The sequence below is a fragment of the Schistocerca serialis genome, chromosome 1, assembly GCF_023864345.2.
Source record: "Schistocerca serialis cubense isolate TAMUIC-IGC-003099 chromosome 1, iqSchSeri2.2, whole genome shotgun sequence".
Classification (NCBI taxonomy): domain Eukaryota; kingdom Metazoa; phylum Arthropoda; class Insecta; order Orthoptera; family Acrididae; genus Schistocerca; species Schistocerca serialis.
In genome coordinates, this window is record NC_064638.1 from 83,561,640 (window position 1) to 83,577,847 (window position 16,208).

The following is a 16,208-nucleotide window of genomic DNA, read 5'->3' on the forward strand; positions in this document are numbered from 1 at the left end:
GCCCAGTCTGAAAATCATTTATGTGTAGTTGGGTATCCATACGGTAAATAAAGGCAAAGGAAAGATGTACAACCACGGTGATACGAAAGGAGGGATTCGTGCAAATGCCGGCCGAAGTGGCCGAGCGGCTCTAGGCGTTTCAGTGTGGAACCGCGCGACCGCCACGGTCGCAGGTTCGAATCCTGCCTCGGGCATGGATGTGTGTGATGTCCTTAGGTTAGTTAGGTTTAAGTAATTCTAAGTTCTAGGGGACTGATGACCACAGATGTTAAGTCCTATAGTGCTCAGAGCCATTTGAACCATTTGAATCAGAGTTCTACAACGCCCCCGTCCTATGTGGTACAATGCAGTTACCCCGGCGTATGCTATGCTGCAGTCATTAAAGACGCGCCTCTGCAGATCGCTTGTGGGTGCCGGTGTTCACCGCGTGCGTCTTGTGTTGCAGCGGCGGCAGCGCCTGCGCCAGCGGCAGCGGCAGCGGGCGGCGCGGCTCTCCGGCCACAACGACGGCCACAGCAGGTGAGTGAGCTGCCCTGACGCCTGCAGCCTGCAGCGGCGCGCCTCGATTTAAAAAGGAAATGGGCCCGAGATGAGGAATTAGCTGCGAGCGCGGGCGCATAACGCCATCAGCGGCCCGCCCGCCCTTTGAGAGGACATTGCCCTCCTCCTACTCGCCCTCGTTTTTTAATCTTTACTCGAAAACAGATTTCCTTCGCTTTGACGTCGCCACGGCGCTCGGAGGCAAGCAGCATCGATTGTTCCTTTCCCTTTTTGTTAATTCATTAAGCCCACTGCGTGGCGGTGATGGCGTTACATCAGCTACGGAAAGAGCCTGTCGGTCGGTCGCAGGCATCCCAAGTCAACTTTCGAGACGAGTCTCCGTGTCACGAAAGCTGCTGCAAACAAATTCTCATGAATCTGTAGTTTTCAGTTTTCTCTCCCCGTTAAACTTTTTTCCATTATCGGTCCCCGTGCAGTCACTCCGTTAAAGAGTTAAAAGGGATATACCTTGCAGCAAGTGTCGCATCATGTATAGACGATGTACAAAACCGTACCGATAAACTCCGATGGGATATAGAGGGTGACTTCAAGAAAAACACTGACGATACGAACCCATGTCTGCTAGCGTCATCTCATGACGCCACAGGCCAACACCTGACGCTAGACCATCTACGAATGATGAAACTTCCTGGCATATTAAAACTGTGTGCCGGACCGAGACTCGAACTCGGAGGTCCAGGCGGAAGTCAAATTGTGAGGACGGTTGTGAGTCGTGCTTGGGTAGCTCAGTTGGTAAAGCACCTGCCCGCGAAAGGCAGGGTCTATAATTCGAGTCTCGGTCCGGCACACAGTTTTAATCTGCCAGGAAGTTTCAAAATCTATGCACACTCCGCTGCAGAGTGAAAATATCATTCTGGAAACATCCCCCAGGCTGTGGCTAATCCATGTCTCCGCAATATCCTTTCTTCCAGCAGTGCTAGTCCTGCAAGTTTCGCAGGAGAACTTCTGTGAAGTTTGGAAGGTAGGAGATGAGGTACTGGCAGAAGTAAAATTGTGAGGACGGTCGTGAGTCGTGCTTGGGTAGTTCAGTTGGTAGAGCAACTTCCCGCAAAAGGCAATGCTCCCGAGTTCGAGTCTCGGTCCCGCACACAGTTTTAATCTGCCAGGAAGTTTCAAAATCTGTGCACACTCCGCTAAAGAGTGAGAATTTCAATTTACGAATGATGTCAGATCGATTCCGAGGATTTCTGCTCGCAGTCCATCAGTGTACACTTATTTATTGCCGAAGGGCTTCCCTAGCTGCCGGCAATAATTCCTAAACTTCAACTGCCTGTAGCGTCGCCTGGCATAGGTTCCTGCCACAAAGTTTTTAATAAGACTTCAGCTGCGTCCCCTAGAAGCTTGTTAGTATTGGTTTCTAGATTCTCTATGTAGGATGTAACAGTTCTCACAACGCATACCTATTTTTTTTATTGCGATGATTGAACAGTGATGAGTAGTGGAACAAAAGGCAAATGAATAAACTGGGAGGAAGACGTAAACGACCACTGCTGCACGTGAGACATTCTGCACAACCCTCTGTAATTTGTAACTATCGTTTTCTGACACCAACAAATTTCAGAAAGGACAATACCTGCAGGAGAATCTTTTCTGTTACGCAGTACTGTAGTACTACTTCAGGCTATTGAACATAGCAGTTTCATTCCGTGAACAGATGTAACTGAATGTTGGAAACTGTATGTAAAAAAAAAAAAAAAAACAAAAAAAAAACAGTGAGTTCCCGCGAGTTGTGAAAGTACCTAACTGCCGATGCGAATCTAAAATGTAGTTAATGAGAGTGGAGAAACCGTGTCCACTGTTTTCGAGCACTAATGTCGCTGGAAGGAACAGTTGTAGGTACTGAAAAAAAGAACCGAAGCATAATCCAGATTTCACGCAAGAAGGACCGCTTCGCTGCGTTACAACAAAAAATTCTCATAAACTTATTCGCAGACGAAATAAAGGTCCCTTAATTGGTAAATACTGATATGCGTTCAGGTTATTCGCTACGAACTCCGCTTTCTGAGAATGTCTGCCAACAACGGTGGGAACAGAAACTAGTTGGTGCGAGCAGTTGTTAACTACGAGACGTATTCCAAAACTAAGATCCGTTTGGTTATAAAAAAATAAGTTCATGAGAAAAGGACTTTACTGACAGTGATATTTCACTGCATATCTACTTTACTCTTCTACATAAACGCCGTTCACATCTATACACTTTCTGTAAAGCTGCACCAGTTTCTTTAAGCCCTCTGCAGAGAAGTCTACCACCAGGGAATTGAAACAGCTGGTAATGTCAGTCCTGAGTTCATCATTGTTTTGAAATGTAAGGGGAGTAACTTGGTGCAAGGTCGAGACTGTGCAGAGGGTACTAAAAAAGATTCAGTCAATTTTCACCTTGGTATTGGCCACGGTGTAAGCGCCCCGGTTGTAAAGGACGATTATGCCTGGTCACCGCGGTGTAGATTTTGGATAGCACATCCGAGTTTGGTTAGCGTTTCACAGTGTACGTCAGTTGTACTTGTTGACCCGCGAAACATGAAACAAATCAGAAGGACGCCCTATTTGTCACAAAGAACGGTAGCCATCACTTTTCAATTCGACAAACGAGATTGCTTAAATATTTCTGGTTTGCTTGAATTTGAGTAGCGTCACTGCGCTGAGTGTTGTTCCGATTCTGCGTTAGTGTACGATATCCACGTCTCTTTACCCTTAACAATGTGGAAAAACGAATCATCTTCATATTGCGTGAGAATTTTTGAAACTTGCATACATTTTGTGATATCCAAGTTGTTCAGTGACAATCTCGTAAATCGAAGTTCGAGCATCATTTCGGAATTCATTAGCCAGACCACAGACCGTCAATCGCCGATCACTTCGAAGTTTTTCGTTCATTTGAGCAACGATGTCGTCGGTACGAGTACTAGGCCTGCTACTCCGCTGTTCATAGTGAACATTTGAGCGGCCATTGAAATTCTCGAGAGCATTTTCGAACTTGTTTGTCACTAATTATTTGACATCCACACACTAGGAATAGCTCACGATGGATTTCAGAAGCAGAAGATTTCGCCAGGGAACATCTAATCACACCGTGCACTTCACAACTGGCCGGATCTTCGATTGTCACGGCCATTGCGATCTGTTCTCACCTTCTGACAAACGATTACCGAATCAAGCCAACAGTGCAGTAGCTTCCTAAAGAACACGTAGACAGCGCTGTACGTGTGGGACTTAATTTTGGGCTATCATCAGTTAATTATTGGTCACCGGACCTTAGTTTCGTTATAAGCCTCACTGTTGGTCCACACATTTTAGAGCAGGATGGTCCCATGAACTGCTGAACAAGCCACGTGACACCCTTATCAAAATAAATGACGAAATAGACTACTGGCCATTAAAATTGCTACACCAAGAAGAAACGCAGATGATAAACGGGTATTCATTGGACAAACATATTATACTAACACTGACATGTGATTACATTTTCACGCAATTTGGGTGCATAGATCCTGAGAAATCAGTACCCAGAACAACCACCTCTCGCCGTAATAACGGCCTTGATACGCCTGGGTATTGAGTCAAACAGAGCTTGGATGGCGTCTACAGGTATAGCTGCCCATGCAGCTTCAACACGATACCACAGTTCATCAAGAGTAGTGACTGGTGTGTTGTGACGAGCCAGTTGTTCGACCTCCATTGACCAGACGTTTTCAATTGGAGAATGTGCTGGCTAGGGCAGCAGTCGAACATTTTCTGTATCCAGAAAGGCCCGTACAGGACCTGCAACATGCGGTCGTGCATTATCCTGCTGAAATATAGGGTTTCGCAGGAATCGAATGAAGGGTAGAGCCACGGGTCGTAACACATCTGAAATGTAACGTCCACTGTTCAAAGTGTCGTCAATGCGAACAAGAGGTGACCGAGACGTGTAACCAATGGCACCCCATACCATCACGCCGGGTGATACGCCAGTATGGCGATGACGGATACACGATTCCAGTGTGCGTTCACCGCGATGTGCCAAACACGGGTGCGACCATCATGATGCTGTAAACAGAACCTGGATTCATCCGAAAAAATGACGTTTTGCCATTCGTGCACCCAGGTTCGTCGTTGAGTACGCCATCGCAGGCGCTCCTGTCTGTGATGGAGCGACAAGGGTAACCGCAGCCATGGTCTCCGAGCTGATAGTCCATGCTGCTGCAAACGGCGTCGAGCTGTTCGTGCAGATGGTTGTCGCCTTGCAAACATCCTCATCTGTTGACTCAGGGATCGAGACGTGGATAAGATGCTTGTCATCTTGACTGCTCATGATACGAGGCCGCTGGCATTCAGCACGGCGTTCCGTATTACCCTCCTGAACCCGCCGATTCCATATTCTGCTAACAGTCATTGGATCTCGACCAACGACAGCAGCAATGTCGCGACGCGATGAACTGCAATCGCGAGAGGCTACAATCCTTCCTTTATCAAAGTCGGAAACGTGCTGGTACGCATTTCTCCTCCTTACACGAGGCATCACAACAACGTTTCACCAGGCAACGCCGGTCAACTGCTGTTTGTGTATGAGAAATCGGTTGGAGACTTTCCTCATTTCAGCACGTTGTAGGTTTCGCCACCGGCGCCATCCCTGTGTGATTGCTCTGAATAGCTAATCATCTGCATATCACAGCATCTGCTTCCTGTCGGTTAAATTTCGCGTCTGTAACACGTCATCTTCGTGATGTAGCAGTTTTAATGGCCAGTAGTATATGTATCGGGATAAAAGCGAAGATATTAATTTTTCTTAGTTTTTACTATCTGCCTGTCACAACCTGCGACGTGCTCTCTTCAGTACGACGCAAAAGAAATAACTGCTGGCTACAAAAGGCGTTGTGCGTGGATGCTCTGAGCCAGTTTAACATTGACAATGTCTTGTAGCAACTTCACCATCAATTAAATAATGAAATGTGATACAGTGCTACAGATGTTGAGATGATATTGGCAGTTTCAAGAATCCAAACAAGACACAGAAGAAAATTCCGAAGAAAACTGTTGTTGATTTGTACGGCCTTTAATAAATGAAGGTTAACGCTGTAGTTTTCGGTGAACGTGACGTGTATAGGTTTCCAGTGTGAGGACCGTTTCACGAATTGTCCGCTTTCCTAGAAACTTATAAAATTGCGCTGTCTCGAGATGCGAACGTCGGTGGGGCGGCAGCTCTCGGCACAAGCAGTGGGTCGGCCGCGGCATTATTCGCGGCGAGTTTATTGGACGGAGGCGCCAGCTGCGGCTATTAAAGCGGCCGTGAGGGACGGTGAGCGCGAGAGACGAATACGCCGGGCCGAGCGGGGCGACCTTTTGTTCTCTGCGCGGGATACAGCGATTTTTCGACTTATGGAGGAGGGTGGGCGGAAAAAAAAAGCCGGCGAAAAAAGATAGAGAAAGCGAGCACAGAGAAGAGGGAAAATATTTTACGAGGAAACTTTGCGGGCCCTCGAGCTAAAGAATACTGATGGGAGCAACCGAACATGCTGCCGCGCTACAAAACACTGAGCCACTAACAGTGAAGGCCGCTGAATCGCGCTGTTCCACAGCCTTCTACGGCCCTGGCGTCTCATGGTCACCCCTCGTGGAGCGACGTACACAGCAGAGTATTTCGCTGGTCGTCTATTCTCTAAAAATTCATATGTGAGATTCATAGTAATACCGTTGAGGACACAATATTATCAGCATCAGTAATTTAGGATAACTGATTACACGTATATTGATCAAACATTCTACTACGAGCAACATAAAACGGTAATTGTTTGGACAAGAACTGTTGGTGTTGCTTTCTTGACTGTACTATTTTCGTAAAAAATACGAAGGTTGGTAGTGCTATCGTTATTTTCTACCGGAAGACAACGAAGAAATCAACATCATCTCCCCTGACTGAGAACTGTTAATGTACTACAGTAGCATGTATTTGTAGAGTGCGTTGGCAATAAATAATCTTGTCAGCGATATGGTGAAGTAGCATACAAGCTTAGTTTGTTTCGAAGTGCAAATTAACTATTTTCCTTCATAAACATTAGCTACTGAAATAAGACAAAGGCGAGATCGATCGCGGAAAGATGAATTTTATTGTAGATCATTCCAGGTATAAAACATTTTGTTCTATCTACACCCATACTCCGCAAGCCACCTGACGGTGTGTGGCGGAGAGTACCTTGAGTACCTCTATCGGTTCTCCATTCTATTCCAGTCTCGTATTGTTCGTGGAAAGAAGAATTGTCGGTATGCCTCTGCGTGGGCTCTAATCTCTCTGATTTTATCCTCATAGTCTCTTCGCGAGATATACTTAGGAGGGAGCAATATACTGCTTGACTTCTCGGTGAAGGTATGTTCTTGAAACTTCAACAAAAGTCCGTACCGAGCTACTGAGCGTCTCTCCTGCAGAGTCTTCCACTGGAGTTTATCTATCATCTCCGTAACGCTTTCGCGATTACTAGATGATCCTGTAACGAAGCGCACTGCTCTCCGTTGGATCTTCTCTATCTCTTCTATCAACCCTATCTGGTACGGATCCCACACTGCTGAGCAGTATTCAAGCATTGGGCGAACAAGCGTACTGTAACCTACTTCCTTTGTTTTCGGATTGCATTTCCTTAGGATTCTTCCAATGAATCTCAGTCTGGCATCTGGTTTACCGACGATGAACTTTATATGATCATTCCATTTTAAGTCAGTCCTAATGCTCCCAGATAATTTATGGAATTAACTGCTTCCAGTTGCTGACCTGCTACACTGTAGCTAAATGATGAGGAATCTTTCTTTCTATGTATTCGCAGCACATTACACTTGTCTACATTGAGATTCAATTGCCATTCCCTGCACGATGCGTCAATTCGCTGCAGATCCTCCTGCATTTCAGTACAATTTTCCATTGTTACAACCTCTCGATATACCACAGCATCATCCGCAAAAAGCCTCAGTGAACTTCCGATGTCATCCAAAAGGTCATTTATGTATATTGTGAATAACAACGGTCCTACGACACACCCCTGCGGCACACCTGAAATCACTCTTACTTCGGAAGACTTCTCTCCACTGAGAATGACATGCTGCGTTCTGTTATCCAGGAACTCTTCAGTCCAATCACACAGTTGGACTGATAGACCATATGCTCTTACTTTGTTCATTAAACGACTGTGGGGAACTGTAGTATTATGTAAGCACGGAAAACATTACAGGGCAATGGTGGCCTAATCCAGATGGGGGCGACGACTAGGTTACATTCTTAATGTTATTGTCAAGTATTAATTTTGTTCACGCGTAGGGAAGGCGAATGGGAGACTTGGATTCATCAGTGGGTTTCTGGAAAAGGGCGATGCACTTCTAAAAGGAACTGCACAGGAGACGGAAGTGCGTCCAACTCAACAACGCTGTTCGAGCGTTTTGGGTTCTTATGAAATAGGAACGATAGCAGGAAGTGAATACGCGCTGCTACGAACGTAACATGTCGTTATAGGCAATATGCGTGGGGATAATGAATGGGAATCTTGGGAGATAAGCGACTTTGGTCTCGCGAAACGCTGTTGGCAAAATTTAGAGAACCCGTATTCGAGAAAGTATGTACGACAGCTGTGTTGTCACCACCCTGTAGCCGTGTAAGGTAAATGAGAATATTTTATCCTTGACAAGGTTCATCTGTGCTATCACGTCAAATCCAGACCACGCCCAGTTTCCACGGTATTTACGCCGTTCTTCGACGTCCGACTCGTCAGTCGGCAAGACTCAGCACAGCCAGGAGCACCTCCGAAGATGTCCAACGTTGCTTTGGACGAAACGTCACGGATAGAATAGTTCCATGGACCTCGGCCATAAAACTCGGAAAAATTCTCGGTAGCTGAAACATCCGGTAGTGAAAGCCTTTATTGTATGAAAATGAGAATAATATAAAAGAAAAAAAGGGTGCACAAAGAGCCATGTTATAGTCAGATTTTCCCAATTTACCACGCGACTCGAATGGGATAGAAATATACTAATATAAGTAAATCCTTGGGATCACCCTTCTCGGCGCAAGACCTGTGAATCTGACAGGAGCAGGAAATTATTCAACAGAGGTGCGGTTGCACTGGAGGGCTGTAAGTTAATAAGAAAAGCGTGGGGAGCGGCGGTGAGACGGCGGCGGCCCACCGACCAGCTGACCGCGAGATGCGGCCAGCCGCTCCCCCGCAGCCACAGCCGCAACCGCGGCCGCTGCCTCCTCTCAAGAAACCGGAGAACACAGCTGCCGTACAAACTTTGGCATCTCTGAGGCTCTAGAATTCCTCCAGATTTCTTCACAAATTAAACTACTTGGAAGCAGCTCTTTGAAACGCGCCTTCTTCCTACTTGCATCTTGAAGCGCACTTATCTTACGATTCTTGTTCTTTACCACTTCGGCACTTTGGCTTCGTTCGTCAAACTCATAAGAAACGATGCATCATTTCCAGGCAACTTCCTTCCTCTTACAAGAGCTTGCGCTGTGGTCTGCATTTTCAACGCCTACCAGTTTCTCATTTACAGAAGAAACACGTCATATGGGTACTTTACGATGCCCTGCCCCTTCCCCCTCCCTCACTTTATTTTTTGTACTGGGAGAACGTTTCCTGGACAGGTTTGTAATAACGGTGCTTCCAGCAATGTTAAAAAGCCTGTCTTCAAATTCACTACGGCGTTATTTGCTGAGAAGTAACTTTTACAAACGCGTCTGCATTCTACATCTACATGGATACTCTGAAAATCACATTTAAGTGCCTGGCGGAGGGTTCATCGAACCACCTTCACAATTCTCTATTATTACAAGCTCGTGTAGCGCGCGGAAAGAATGAACAGCTATATCTTTCCGTTCGAGCTCTGATTTTCCTTATTTTATCGTGGTGATCGTTCCTCCCTATGTAGGTCGGTGTCAGCAAAATATTTTTGCTTTCGGAGGAGAAAGTTGGGGATTGGAATTTCGTGAGAAGATTCCGTCGCAACGAAAAACGCCTTCCTTTTAATGATTTCCACCCCAAATCCTGTGTCATTTCTGTGACACTCTCTCCCGTATTTCGCGGTAATACAAAACGCGCTTCCTTTCTTTAAACTTTTTCGATGCACTCCGTCAGTCGTACCTGGTAAGGATCCCACACCCCGCATCAGTATTCTAAAAGAAGATGGACGAGCGTAGTGTAGGCAGTCTCCTTATTAGGTCTGTTACATCTTCTAATTGTCCTGCCAATAAAACGCAGCCTTTGGTTAGCCTTCCCCACAACATTTTTTATGTGTTCTTTCCAATTTAAGCATTCTGCTTTTATCGCGTAGCTGACGTGGTTTTTGTAAGTGCTGAGCCGGTCGGTGTGGCCGTGCGGTTCTAGGCGCTTCGGTCTGGAACCGCGCGACCACTACGGTCGCAGGTTCGAATCCTGTCTCGGGCATGGATTTGTGTGATGTCCTTAGGTTAGTTACGTTTAAGTAGTTCTAAGTTCCAGGGGACTGATGACCACAGATGTTAAGTCCCATAATGCTCAGAGCCATTTGAACAATTTGGTTTTGTATGTGCTGAATATTTTCCCTTGCTCATTAAATGAGGAGAGATGAATTATAATTTTCCTCCTAGTGAGCAACAAAGCAGGACTCACATTATGTTTTTTCTCAGTCCAAATATGCAACTGATCTGTACAGAGCGCGAACGACGCTTGTAAGTACTATGATACCACCAAAGCGGTTCTCGTGATGTGATTTATAGTTATGAGTAGACAGTTGTTGGACATCAGCCCGATTTACTACTACTGAACCAATAACAACGAACATAGCCTTCTTCGACATTTATTGTCAAATATGAGTCAGACAACCGAAACGTTTGTATCATGAATAGAGTATAGTATCATTTAAAACTACAAATCTGACGTTCGTATTTCCTCCATTTGTCCGGCACACAAAAAGATAATTAACTTAAAATTACGCTCTCCTTCACCTCCAGTAAATTTCGTCTCAAAATTTTTTGTCTCCCCGCAAAGCAATTTTGTTATTCAGTGCGCGGTTTTAGGTGCCTCGCTTTTTTATTTTTAGCGATGGGTCACAAAGACGATAAGCTGTTGAAGTGGACTGACAAGGCAGCCAGTCCACAGTGACGGGTAGCCGAAAGAAAGGCACGCGTACACACACACGCCGACGGGCGTCAAGTACTGGAACAGGCTACGTAATTAATGCTATGAAGAAAAGTACGTAGCTGGATTAATACTTATCTTTAATCAATCATTGTGGTACATCGCTCTTGACTATACACAGGAGACTTTAATTACAATCACTGTAAGGCTAATGGCGCCTTGCTAGGTCGTAGCCATGGACTTAGCAGAAGGCTATTCTAACTGTCTCTCGGCAAATGAGAGGAAGGCTTCGTCCGTATTGTCGCTAGCAATGTTGTCGTACAACTGGGACGAGTGCTTGTTCGTATCACGAGACCTGCCTTGTGGTGGCGCTAGGTCTGCGATCACACAGTCGCGACACGCGGGTCCGCCATGTACTAAATGGACCGCGGCCGATTTAATCTACCACCTAGCAAGTGTGGTGTCTGGCGGTGACACCACATTGTACAATAAGGTCTCATTCTGTGTCAAGTCTGCGTACAATGATAATTTACTAACTGGAGCCTTCATGGTAAACATTTTGTCAGCTGATGAAAGATGTGTCTGGGATCATTAATGTTAATTAGGATTTACTTTAGATGTCGCAGAGAGGAGTAAGTAGCCTGATATCACATCAGAATATTTTTACGGTGAATCGTGTTAGGTTAAAGTTAGTAATTGCAGAAGAGGCCACGCTCAGCAACTGCGGAGAGCTTAGCAGAATCTGTGCCCGCTCGTGTAGACTGGTAATAGAATAATGGAAGAGGGCGTTACTGCGTGGGACAGCGGAGATGTGGCGGGGAGGCCGTTCCGGCCACGCTAGACATGGCGAGTGGGAAAGGCGGCGGCATTTGCACTAATTACCCCGGATCCCGCTGGCCGGCAACGAGCGGATTCGCCGCTGGGCAGTTAGGCTAACGGCTCGCCTAAGGGATTGAGAGCGCTCGGTCCCGGCCCATTTGCAATCCGCGGGACTTAATTGCCGGGAGCGCCCAGTGCCGGCCGGGCTTAGCGTTAAGCCTGTAAAACAGCCGCCCCGCTCCGCCGCTGCTCGCAGGTGGCCACTCGTCGCCCGCCGTCAACAGGTACTGCGCTGCCCGCCGACGAGCCGACCGTCTGCTGCTGACCGCCTGCCAGGTACGCTGCCCGCACAACATACGCTTCGGCCGTTACCGCGAATGTACAAGCGCAGCAACTTATATCGAATACTAGGTTAATTGGATACTTAACTATTTACAACGTCTACAGAAGCCAGACGGCAGTTATAAGAGTCGATGGACATGAAAGGGAAGCAGTGGTAGGGAAGGGAGTGAGGCAGGGTTGTAGCCTCCTCCAGATGTTATTCAATCTGTATATTGAGCAAGCAATAAAGGAAACAAAAGAAAAATTCCGAGTAGGTATTAAAATCCACGGAGAAGAAATAAAAACCTTGAGGTTCGCCGATGACATTGTAATTCTATCAGATACAGCAAAGGACTTGGAAGAGCAGTTGAACGGAATGGACAGTGTATTGAAGGGAGGATATAAGATGACCATCAACAAAAGCAAAACGAGGATAATGGAATGTAGTCGAATTAAGTCGGGTGATGCTGAGGGAATTAGATTAGGAAATGAGGCACTTAAAGTAGTAAAGGAGTTTTGCTATTTGGGGAGCAAAATAACTGATGATGGTCGAATTAGAGAGGATATAAAATGTACACTGGCAATGGCAAGGAAAGCGTTTCTGGAGAACAGAAATTTGTTAACATCGAGTATAGAGATAAATATCAGGAAGTAGTTTCTGAAAGTATTTTTATGGCGTGTAGCCATGTATGGAAGTGAAACATGGACGACAAATAGTTTTGACAAGAAGCGAATAGAAGCTTTCGAAATAGGGTGATACAGAAGAATGCTGAAGATTAGATCACATAACTAATGAAGAGGTATTGAATAGGACTGGGGAGAAGAGGAGTTTGTGGCACAACTTGACTAGAAGAAGGGATCGGTTGGTAGGACATCAGGGGATAACCAATTTAGTATTGGAGGGCGGTGTGGAGGGTAAAAATCGTAGAGGGAGACCAAGAGATGAATACACTAAGCAGATTCAGAAGGATGTAGGTTGCAGTAGGTACTGGGAGACGAAGAAGTTTGCACAGGGTAGAGTAGCATGGATAGCTGCATCATACCAGTCTTAGGACTGAAGACCACAACAACAAGAAATTGTAGAAAGGTGCAAAGTGCCAAATTTATGAACTGAAGATATTACAAACAAACTGTCTGAATTGTAGTGTTTTAATTATTTATTCTTCAAACTTTTCCATGTTACAAATGAGAGTACCTTATCAAATATTCATGAGAAAGTTGGGATTGTTTGGTGCTGAAGGCAATTCAAGCAGAAACATTTATGAAAGGTACAAATTCTCATCAAATTATTCTAGGTCCTATGTTCTTGATCACTTTCCACATATCTGCATATAATATTCTTTATGCTCATTCTTTTCCAGGTAGGGTATCATAGCCTTTCCTCTTTTCATCTGTAATTGTATTGATTGAGGAAGTAGATTCAAAGGTAGCAGATTGAATGTTTCTTGCATCTTTCCCTTTTTTGAGCACACGTACCTTACGGATTCTTTCCATGTCGGTGTAACATTATTTTATTGCTACTCGTGCTACATCTGTTGAAATGTTGACCTTTTTATTAGAGAGTAACTCATCTGACACAGCTTCAATATTTTAAAAAAATCGGGATTATTCATAGACATTAGTTTGAAATGTCTAACAACCTTTGCTTCTTCGACGATTTTGCGTAGGTCGCTGGGTACAAATTCCTTCGTCCCCGACTTCCTTCTTTCTATCAAGGCAAAGTCAAGAGTCACAGGGCAGGAAGATGTGCCCACTAACAATAAACTGTTGTTCTATTCGTCTGAACAACCCATTTGCCTTCAGAAAAAGGAAAAGAAGTACTATCATTGGATTCTTATTTTGTGCAGCACAGTCGTCACTCTAAACAATAAGGTTTTTCTTCTATGTTATCCCGCTGTTTAACACTTTCAGAATGCATGACGCGATTTCATTTCCTCCCCTACCAGCGATACTCTCATCCAACACGTACATGTAAGACTGTAGGGTGTCATCTACGGGTACTGCCCACTTGTAACAAGATAGCTGGCTGCGATTAAAAATCTCAGAGTGCATTAGTGTGGGCGCAAACATAACCCGTTAGGGAAGTGAGAAGAACTAATGTCACTTTTCAGAAGTCTCTGTGCCGTCTCGGCCTTCCTAGGGCGAATCTCTAAACGCATCTGTGACTGCGGTGAACCTGCTTTTGCTTCAATAATCAGTAGATCACACGTCTTGCTGCTGACTTTCCTAGGTATTTGGAAGGAAAGGTTTGGAAAGTTTCAGAAATACTCTACGATAAAAACTGGAACTTATGGGGCTTTCAGGAAACACCTTCTTAAAGTGGGAGTGCTTATTTAAAATATTCAGGTCAGAACTGAGGTTAACAGTCCGGGGAAAACCATTTATATGCTGTTTTACACACATTTTGTCTTCGTCGCTGTATTGTGATTCAGCGTGTCTTGTTCTGAGGTCGGTGAATGTTGTCTCTCCAAGATTTTTCTTCTTAATAAGTATTTCTAGCTTTTTCTTTCCAATATCAAAAATATTCATAAAAGTGGTTTTGCAATCTGTAACTAGATCCCCTGTACCTTTTGGAATAGAATACCGAACTGTTCCCTGCCCGCGACTTTCAGCGGTATTATCATAGGTTCCATGCCGACGACGCCGTACTGGTGTGACACTAAGAAGACCGATCAGGAAGGCTCGTTGTGTTGAGTAGTCTTGCTTGTAGAACATAGAAAACAAATCTATTTTCAATGCAGGCTTCAGTTCACTACACCTTAATCTACATTTGAATAGTACCTAAAGGAAAGAACCACAAAACATTACATTTTCTATAGAGGGCACTGGAATATGTACACATTCAACAGCAATGATTCCTTACGTAAGTTCACAGCTGGTGAAGGGCTTAAAATCGTATCTGCGGTGAGGCACGGCTCTTAACTAGTATAACTGTTTTTGTGTGTGTTTGTGTTTACACACACACACACACACACACACACACACACACACACACACACACACACACTAAACCTTTCGTCTTTAATTTCTTGTGTTCATCTCTGAATGATCCGCTACCATTCTTCCTCCGTCTCCTGCCCATGTGGCTTTCATCCACCATAACCTAACAAATAGACATCACATATGTACAAAATGAATTAAACATAACATGTAGGTATATAATATTTCATCTATATGACAATATTATACGACTGTATATGACTGTAACATTATGGGATGTATACCTTACCTTGTACGTTGAAGAGCAATAATTCACAAAAAAGGACAGAATAGAAGTCTATGCATACACTTGTCACGGCAGAAAAGTGAAACAAACACAACTGAATGGAACATTGCACCATTCATATGAAATCAGCAGGCAACTTAGCACCACTGCCATCTCGTGGTGGCAAGTGTAACCATTTGTAATTCTCGGCGGGCATAGCACTTTTCATCTGTAATCCTCCTCGGTATCCCTCACTTTTCAAACCACTTATTACATTTTTCATGGATTTTGCACTTAGCACCTTTCTACAGCTAAAATATTATGTTCTTCTGTTGAGGTTCGGTGATCGCATTCCTGCTACTACTGAAGCTTCCTTCGATAATGTCACGGCTTGTTGGATATGCGACACAGTTCAGCAGCCGACAGTTACATGAGCTTTGGCAATGTTAGTATGCTAATAAACTTCCTTGTGAACATGCGGGCATAACTCTATTCCAGCTGCCATTGACTCCGCCCTCGGTATGCTCAAAATTATGGGGAAACCGTTCGCTTCTTCACACAGTATTCTGAAATCCATATAAGAATCTGTCTTCCCAATGAGATATAAATTTGTTTTCAGGCATATACATTTATGAACTTTGAGGAAGGATGGAAGTTGTAGCGAAATCCTAGGGAAAGAAAGGCTGTCTCCTTTGGAACGGATCAAATATATTGTAACATTATCAGAGAAAGCCTCAGTCAGCGTGAGTAGCAGGGCTTTCCCAGAAGAACGTAGTATTTTAGCCATTTTGCTGTGCTGCGTTTGAAAGCGTCACATTTTTTTTATCCACGGTATATACAATCCTCTGTGGGTTCATGTACAAAGTAACAGTCAAAAGTGATGTACGAAGGCTGTATCAACATAAATTCAGGCTGTCATGAGTTCATTCACGATATATTACAACAGCGATGTTTTCTCAGTTTTTAATTTCAGTAATCCTATACTTCTCTACATTGAATTGGTGTTAACATCAGCAATTTTTCGAAATTTAGGGGATTGTTACTTCTCATCTCATTTAGTTTTCTTTTCGGTTTGTTGTATATGCGACTCAGTTCAGCAATCGACAGTTACACGAGCCTTCAAAAGGCTAACATGCTAACAAAGGTGCATGCGAAATCCTGGAAAGAAGTCTAGCAATTTATAATTTCTTGCAGTCTTCTTCAATGCCATATGTGGTGCAGTATGGTTT

General features: G+C 44.6%; 1 long non-coding RNA gene across 1 annotated transcript in view; it reads left to right on the forward strand.

The window, feature by feature from the left end:
• Positions 1-487: 487 nt before the first annotated feature.
• Positions 488-16,208, forward strand: part of LOC126462238 (uncharacterized) — a 400,660-nt gene continuing 384,939 nt past the window's right edge. The window contains exon 1 of the long non-coding RNA XR_007585956.1: positions 488-519. This is a non-coding gene — a long non-coding RNA (uncharacterized LOC126462238). The remainder of the gene's footprint in view (positions 520-16,208) is intronic.